Here is an 8303-nt window from a genome sequence, read left to right as displayed (position 1 = left end):
AAATTTGTTTGACGATCTGAAACATTACAGTGTGACAAACATGCAAAAAGATAAGAAATCAGTAATGGGGCAAACACTTTTTCACACCACTGTATGCATGGAGAGAAGACCTTAGTGTTCACAGAACAAAATGAGGTCCCACCCCTTGTTATCTTGGTCGAATCAGTATTCCAGATGATAATCACTTACCCCAAGCTCCTCTGCTTGTGTTTGTCACCCCAGGCCCTTAACGCCAGAAATCCCACTGACTCTGTGGATTTTCTTCTAGACAGTAAGACTGTACTTTTCTCATGTTCAGCATCCCCTAAGTAGCAAATCATTATACCTTAACATTTGATGATCTTAACTATTCTTCACCACATTAATCTCTATGTGACTCATTTCACACTCATGTGACTACAAGGGCACTAATCCTCTTCTTCCACAAACAGTAACTCTTTACACCCGACATCTCTGACTCATTGTGTTTTATTTCCCACAAGTAAGAACAGGATGGCAGGTCCGGTCCAGTGAAAGCCTCCCCAGAGCAGGCTCACCAGTATCTTCTCTGATCAATGCGCCCATTGGCTCTCACACAGTGAACCATCATCAGAGCATGGAGCCAGTTATTCTTAACATGCTCCTGTCATTTCCCCTCCAGCCACCAAGGGGCCCCGGACTTTCCCTTTGTTCCTGATTACTTGACTCTGGTCAGCTCACCTGTTTCCTCTACTCCTGACCAGATCATCTGTTATGTCTTCACAACCTTAGTGCTGTAGCCTTTCCTCCCTGATTTCTGGGCTGCAACTTCTGTTTGGATTATTGTCTGCTGCCTTTTGGCCTCTGTAGGTTCCTTGACTTCACCTCCTTGATTCCCAGCCTGGTTTTGTCTGCATGGACTGTGAGTAAGCCTGTTTTCCTGTTTATTAAAATGCATTCACTGCATATGCCAGTCTTTCTGCCTGTTTTGTTTGTATTTGCTTCTGCTCCATTTGCTGTTTCCTAGACAAAATGAGACACTAATCTTTTCTATTAGAGCTTCTCGGTTTTTATTCCGGAAATCAGTTTCCCTGGAAAACACTTAATCCTCTCGCTGTTCCCCTGCTGTCCAGCTGGTAAATTCAGAGACTTTATTGCTGTCACAGTGGAAATCCCTTACACTCAGACCATACAAAACTAATGTCAGTGTCTGAATATCATTTTGATTTGTATTAAATGCTGTGACAGCAACATATGGTGACAAGCAAATAGAAATGTCCTTCTGAGAAGGTCAATCCTGCTAGACCCTCTCTGATTTGGTCCAAGACCAGAGTACAGTATATGGTTCAGATGTTATAGAGAAGGATTATGTCTTTTGTATCTATAATGTCTTTTTATCCCTTTCTCTTCACTCTCTGTTTAAAAGTTTAACCTGCAAACACATTTTAATTTTCCTCAAAGGTGTCAAGTATGAGTCACTGGGTCGTTTATTCATAGTTACTCTCATTTACAGTATGTTCTGGCAGCACTAATTAGCTGCTTAATATTTCATTTTTCCACTGCAAAATTAATGCCCTGACCCAATCAACGAAGAAGAAAAAAAGCTCCCACTACATCATCTGATTTTTCTCTTGTTGTGATAAATAAATATTGAAATGAAAACTGACAGTTGTGTTGACATTCAACAGTCCAGAATCTTAAATGTGACTAAATGTACACTATGTACACTAATTAGAAACTCATTTCAGTGATTTAAAAAAATATCTGGCCTCTTGCAAACTCAGGGCTTCATGGGAACAAAAAAATAAAATCTATTAAAGGGCCAGATCACCCAAACTACAGACAAAATCACTTTCTCACCTATATAGCCATGCAGATTGTTTTGTCCATGAGCCTGTATCATAAAACCAGTTCAGCATAGTCTGACCCATTATTTACATCACTGAGCCTGACACTGGGCATCAGCTGGACCAAGAGCCTGGTTATCAACTGGCTGTGCTGACTCTGGACTTTCCTATCCAGTTATGAACATGTTCATGTGACAGACACACACAGTAAATGTTCTTAGCAGGAAATGAGATATAACTGTGATACCATCAGGTAAATTTAGTAAAAGAAACAGCAGAAAGTGATATTCAACAAGGTGAGATATAAAGGACAATCTGTACAAACACTAGAAATAATTGACGAGAGAGGAGGGGGAAGGAGTTAATGCCTGGTGTCTCTCTAATTGAAGTGTTGCATTTATAATCATGAGAATTATTAAACAATGTGTGGATTATCCTTCTAATAAATGACAACAAAAGGTTTAGTTTTTATTACCTATTATTATCATAGTGTTTCTCATGAGCTGCAGTGTCAGTATAGAGTGTGAAGGCATTGACATTGTCAGGAATCCTGGTGTGAATGAAAGACCGTGCAATTAATATGGAAGCTTTTTAATAATCATTATGTAGTTAGTTATAGTGGTAACACATCCTTTTTGTTAGAGGGCTCGGTTTTTCCAGTGATCTCATCGGTTGGTGGTCAGGCTGATGATGGGTCCTGAGCTGATCCTCTGAAGTTAACCTGCTGTGGTGCAAATAAGCCTTGAGGCTTAGGTTTCCAGGATGACCTACCTGGTTAAAATTGTGCACTTGTTACAAAAAGATATTCTGTTATGATCAGACTGGGCTTAAACTGATCAGAAAGTAACAAAGTGATTCTCTAAAATATATCTGAGGGAGTAACAATTGGAGTCACAGGTGATGGGCTCACAGAGTCAGCTGAAAAGGCCAGCAGCCGTATGTACTAAAATAGAGCAGTGGACTGGGGGCTACCCATTCTTCCCAGCATCAGCACTGAACTGGGCTCAGTCACATCACATTGGCTGTATAAATGGCCTCTCTCGGCTCTGTGTAATTATCATCCGTTTGACACAGTCTGAGCATCTCGTCTGGAATATGAATGAGGGAAATAAAAATACTGAGATCACAGCAAACCAGAGCCATGTGTCTGAAAGTATCTCACCACCTTGACTCCCATCGGTGTCATCACTGAGCCCTCGCTAACACACAACAGTTGTCTTGTTAGTGGCTTCTTTGCCTCCTCACATCTTCTGGCTGGTAATTTACTTCTTTGGAGACACGAGGTTCTGCTGTAAATATTAATCATCAGCCTGAGTGTTGCAGGTTGTGGAGGCTGTGTGGCACAAAGCGCAGACCTGCTATTGATGTGTACAGCTTTTGGAGGTGCAGCTAATAAGAGCGTAATGATTTCTGTGTGCTTGGGTTTTTAATGGCTTATCTTGTGGCAATCTGTTTCCCAGATATCAGGGGTCATGTCCAGGCAGTTTGTCATCAAATCCTGTTTACTGACCTTTGCCAAAGTAGAAGTAAGGCCTTTCATATGTCCTATTTAGCCTTGACCATATCAAAATTTGTCAATCCAAAACACACAAAAACATCTTTCTGAATCATATCCCATCCTTTCATTTCAGCTTCTTCAAAAGGCTGGTATGTGAGAAAAGAGACTAAATCACCTTTGAAGTATCTGAAGGAAAGTGTGTTAATGGATGTGGCTGTTTTGGTGTTGAAGGTTAAAAGACATGATTTGCAAAAAGCACCTTGTATGCCTGTTGTTCAAATCATTTCCACTGCAGACTGAGGCAGCAGGGTAGAGTTGAATTAGCATCACTGTCCAAAAACTTAATGAAGACCTTTATCATACGGCCCACTGAGGAAAATTTCTCCTGGCATATCATCAAGAGCAGCTCTGACTATAGTTTCAGAGAAATAAATCGCATGGTTTCCCATGTCAGCCGAGATTCCCTTGGCTCAGACAAGCCTCATTAGACCCTGCACTAAGAAAAACAGCCCAAGGCCTCCGCCAACTCGTTTCGTCAAGGCCTGACTGGCAGGCTAATGGCCCTGCTTGCTAATTGCGCCTCATAAGCCTTTATTTCTGCGATTGAAAATAAGTACATCTTGCCATGCACTGAAGTACATTTGGTTGGCAGTTAAATCAAAATGGAAAGAAGACAATCTAGGCATTTCATGGCTGCTGTAGGAGCGACAATGCTGCTGTGTGGTGGTGGGGTGGGGGGACATATACAAGAAATACATCAAAAGTTGTTAAAGCAGTCAACATTTAATTTCAGGAAGCCTAATTGTTTATTATTATAGGTTTTCTTTTGTTACACCTCTTGACTCACTGACTACATGATGTGCACACATTCAGTATTATCCCTGTCCTGGTTTTGTATTGTCTCAGTGTGCATTATTGCATTATGGTGGCAGTGATGGCCTAAAGGTTACAGCAGCAAGTGGAAAGTTGTGGGTTCAATCCCTGGACTGGCAGGATTAAATCTGGGTGGGTCAGGTGACTACGCCACACTTGTCCCACCCTCATTAACACTACTGTGGCGCCCTTGAGCAAGGCTCTTAATCTCCAACTGCTCCCATTGAGCTGCCCAGTGGCCAACAGGTCAGTCTGTGGTTACACTGGGCAGCTTCCAGCTGTGAATGTGATCAGGGCCTTCCTGCAAAAGAGAAGTGACCTCTCAGAGAACACACCTTGTCTCAATAAAGGTAAAATAATACTAATAATAACAATGGAACATAATCTAATGTAGCCTGGTTGCTCATATGTGATTCTTAGAAAATGAACCACAGTGCTGTAAAAGCAGAAGAGAAGGTTATGCAAGGGTTGGCCCCCGCCAGTATCCGTCTCCTCTCAGTATTAGGTGATTAGAGTAGTGTGAGCGTTGTCTTTTACAATGTAAGGGGCACAGTGACAAACGTTTGAAAGTAGATTTGGAGCAATTACAATGCATCTCCTCCTTCTCTTTGGCACCTCTCCACCTGGTGGCCTTCGCCTGAAGCTTTCCCTGTTTGTCAGACTTTGTCAGTGCTATTCATGAGTCCTTGGACTTGATCATTAATTCTCTCTAAATTAGTAGCCCGAGTGTTTCCAACCTGATCTGAAGCCTGCACATGTCTAGGCCTGGTTGGTAGGCTGCTGGGAACACAGGGAGACTCAGCTTCACACCACAGCCCACAGAGTTCATCAACAACATTACTTTTTGTAAACACATCTGACAGATGTTGAGTGAATTTATCTGAGGTGAAATAAATTATGCAAAACTGAATATCAACACATCCAGCTGATGGACACAAATACAACACAAGTTTGACAAACACATCGAGCTGCATCAGAAACAAATGCACTGCACTCGAAAGAAAAGAAAGAGGTGATTATGCAACAGTTTGGATGTTGAGCACGTAAAATTCAAACAGGTAAACATGAATTTTAGATAGATGCAAAACTGACTTGACAAATTTATTAAAATGGCATGAAGAGAGGAACACTGTTTGAAAAAATTGACGCCTGGATGCTTTCATGTAACATACTGGGCAGAATGGAAGAGAGTGATAGAAAGAGATGAGGTTGTTTTTGTCCAACACATCAACCTTCACTGTGTTTGTGTGGAAATAAAAGAACAGGCAGGTTTCATCTGCTGGAGGCAGGTCAGTGAACTGAAACGGGACACTGGGGCTGTGTGTTCAGCTGGTGAATGGCACTCCTCAGAGACACACAGACACATTTATTCCCCCTCTTTCACGTTTATCAAGGTCGAATCTCAGTCATCGAATCCTTTGAGCTGCTGAAGAATCCGTGGGCAAGATGGTCTTTGTGTTGCTGTGAAAGAACCTGAGATCTGACCCAGTCTGGACGCCAGACTGCTGTCTAGCTACCATCATAAAACGCCTTTTAGCACATCACTGGCAGCAGATATATGAGGTTTTATGTCAAATGAAATCAGAATTACAATTACCACAAAAGAGCTGGCACAGACATTATTAAGGATAATGGTACAATGTGTCCTGTTCAGAGGTGGGATGTAATGAATACAAATACTTTGTTGATTTTTCACTCGAGTATTTATTTTTTTGATAACTTTTTACGTTTCCTCCCTACATTGGTTGGAGCAGATTGGATTTATTTAATGAAAATAAACATAAAGACTGAGATACTCATGCATCTGAGGGGCAACATGGAAAAGCTTAGTTAAACATCTGCTTCCACCGTGGTCCGTTATGGTTTATTACATCAATGAACCAGGGAACAGCGGTTTGTCGGTGAGTCTCTTGAACCTTTAGCCTGACTGCAGGCAAAGTCAGCCAATAAAGAAACAGAACAATTACACACATGATGAACACTGCCGAGGGGAGAAATTAAAATTTAAATTGAGCCAGGTGTAGTGCTGAATCTGTGAAAGAGTCAAATGTGCCACCAGGTTTATGAAATTAGACAGAAGGACAAGAGGAAAGGGGGCTGAATACATAATCACGCTGAGGTGAGATAAGAATTAGTCAGAGTCCTTATAAATATAGATTCCTCGTTTCACCTTTTGTCTATTCCTCTTCATATTCAGTGCAGCTAAAGCATTCTAATCAAGCATTAGTCCAATGAGTTTTTGAAGGTTTGGAGCTTTAGGCTTCTCTTGATTAAACGTCTTCCACTGATTTAAAATCATGTAGCTGCAGACTTTGGCAAATCTAAAGTTGTGTTCTCTGCAGAGCTGCTTCACAGCTCTCTCCCTCCCAACTCTCTCACCATGATGACCTTATTTTGTTTAAATTATAATTCAGAGGTCTTGACTTGAGCAGACTTTTTATCTATATGGTGTTATTAATCAGCACCCAGAGGAGAGGAAGCACTAATGACCTTTATAATGAAAGGGCTGGAGTCGACTTGTTGCTTCTTCTGCTGTGCATTCTTCTTCCTCTTTCTTCTCTCATTCTCTGGTCTTTTTTGACAGTTTTCAATCTTTCTTTTTTATTTTATTATTTATTTTCCCCTGTGTCTCCCACTTTATTTTGAAATATGGCTAAGAGATGGTGTTTTTTTCCTGTTTCCTGTTTACAATCTATGCAGTGCTCCTTGAGGTGCTGGTGTGCAGACAAGCCTTCATAATCTGACTGTTTTCAATTTTCCACATTCTCACTTCCTCCACATCCTTGCTTTTCTGCCATAAGCTTAATTAATTGTTTAATCTGACTCTATGCATAAAAACAGATTATCCATCTCAGCTAATTTTCAAGTACTTTTAAACTGTTCTAGTTAGAGCTCTAGCTTTGCAGGCAGACAAAGATTTGCTTCTACTTTAATGGCTGATATGTTACACTCATCAGCTCAAAAATACAGAAGATGAATGAGGAATATTTTGTATACAACCTGTTTTTTCCTCATGTTTAACATCACAAAGGTGAAATAAAAAAATGCCATGAAGCTAAATATTAAATCTAGAATGAAATAAATCAGATCTGAAACTCTAGTCCTATTCCTTGTTGGGCACATCGATTTTTGATTGCTCATATTGTGAGTACTGATTCATTTGTTGTATCTTTATTTGCATTTCATGTAGAGTAATTTAGTTTTCCTTTGGTTCTTTCAGCTTGCGTTGTGATCTGCAGCCTCAGTAGGACAGCCAGGAAAAATAAATGTGGGTGGAAACTCTGCCTGAAGGTTTAAGGCTTAAATAGAGGCATGTCTAATGCACATACACATAGAAACATAGTATTATCCAGTTCCTTTTTGATTTCAGAGTCAGTGCTCAGACCAGAAGGAAAATGAGAAGAAAAACAAGGAGCATATGAAACCCTCCACAAAGGTGATCACTAATTTGTTAACTAATGGAAATGTATGCGAGTCATGCCTTCACTGCTGACATCCTCTACCACAGAAGCAATCAAAAAAGAGGAGAAGGTGGTCTGCTGTTTCTTACCATGCTCCTGGCCCCACATGGTTTCTATGGAAACAGAGCAGGACCGGTGACTGAGGTTCACCACTGAATCACGGTGAAACAGACCAGAGTGACCCACCCAAAATCTCTGAAAAGGAAGCATTAGATAAGATCAAACTTCAGCGAAAGCTGAAATTAGATTTTAGAAATGTCTCGGCTGACATGCCGCCACACACTGGGGCATCATGATAGTATCTCTCTGCCGGGTGGATGGTTAGTGTCACCAACCATCCAAGAAAAGACCAGATACACTGTGAGCCATGTGTACTCAGTGGCAGCACTAACATGCTGATGTTTAGCCTTCCATCCATCCATGCAGTTTCCTCCGCTCATCCGGGACCAGGTCGCGGGGGCAGCAGTCTAAGCAAAGATGCCCAGACTTCCCTCTCTCCAGACACTTCCTCCAGCTCCTCCGGGGGAATGCCGCGGCGTTCCCAGGCCAGCCGAGAGACATAGTCCCTCCAGCGTGTCCTGGGTCTTCCCCGGGGCCTCCTCCCGGTGGGACATGCCTGGAACACCTCCCTAGGAAGGCGCCCAGGAGGCATCCGAAACAGATGCC

The 8303-nt window shown here is 41.7% G+C and overlaps 1 protein-coding gene across 1 annotated transcript in view; it reads left to right on the top strand.

The window, feature by feature from the left end:
* Positions 1–721: 721 nt before the first annotated feature.
* The window catches only part of pold3 (polymerase (DNA-directed), delta 3, accessory subunit), a 28360-nt gene continuing 20778 nt past the window's right edge, over positions 722–8303 (top strand). The window contains exon 1 of the mRNA XM_020624710.1: positions 722–880. The gene's annotated coding sequence lies outside the window, so the exon portion shown is untranslated. The remainder of the gene's footprint in view (positions 881–8303) is intronic.

Source organism: Monopterus albus, unplaced genomic scaffold (genome assembly GCF_001952655.1).
Source record: "Monopterus albus unplaced genomic scaffold, M_albus_1.0 scaffold335.1, whole genome shotgun sequence".
Taxonomy (NCBI): domain Eukaryota; kingdom Metazoa; phylum Chordata; class Actinopteri; order Synbranchiformes; family Synbranchidae; genus Monopterus; species Monopterus albus.
This window is presented reverse-complemented; position numbering and strand designations above follow the sequence as displayed.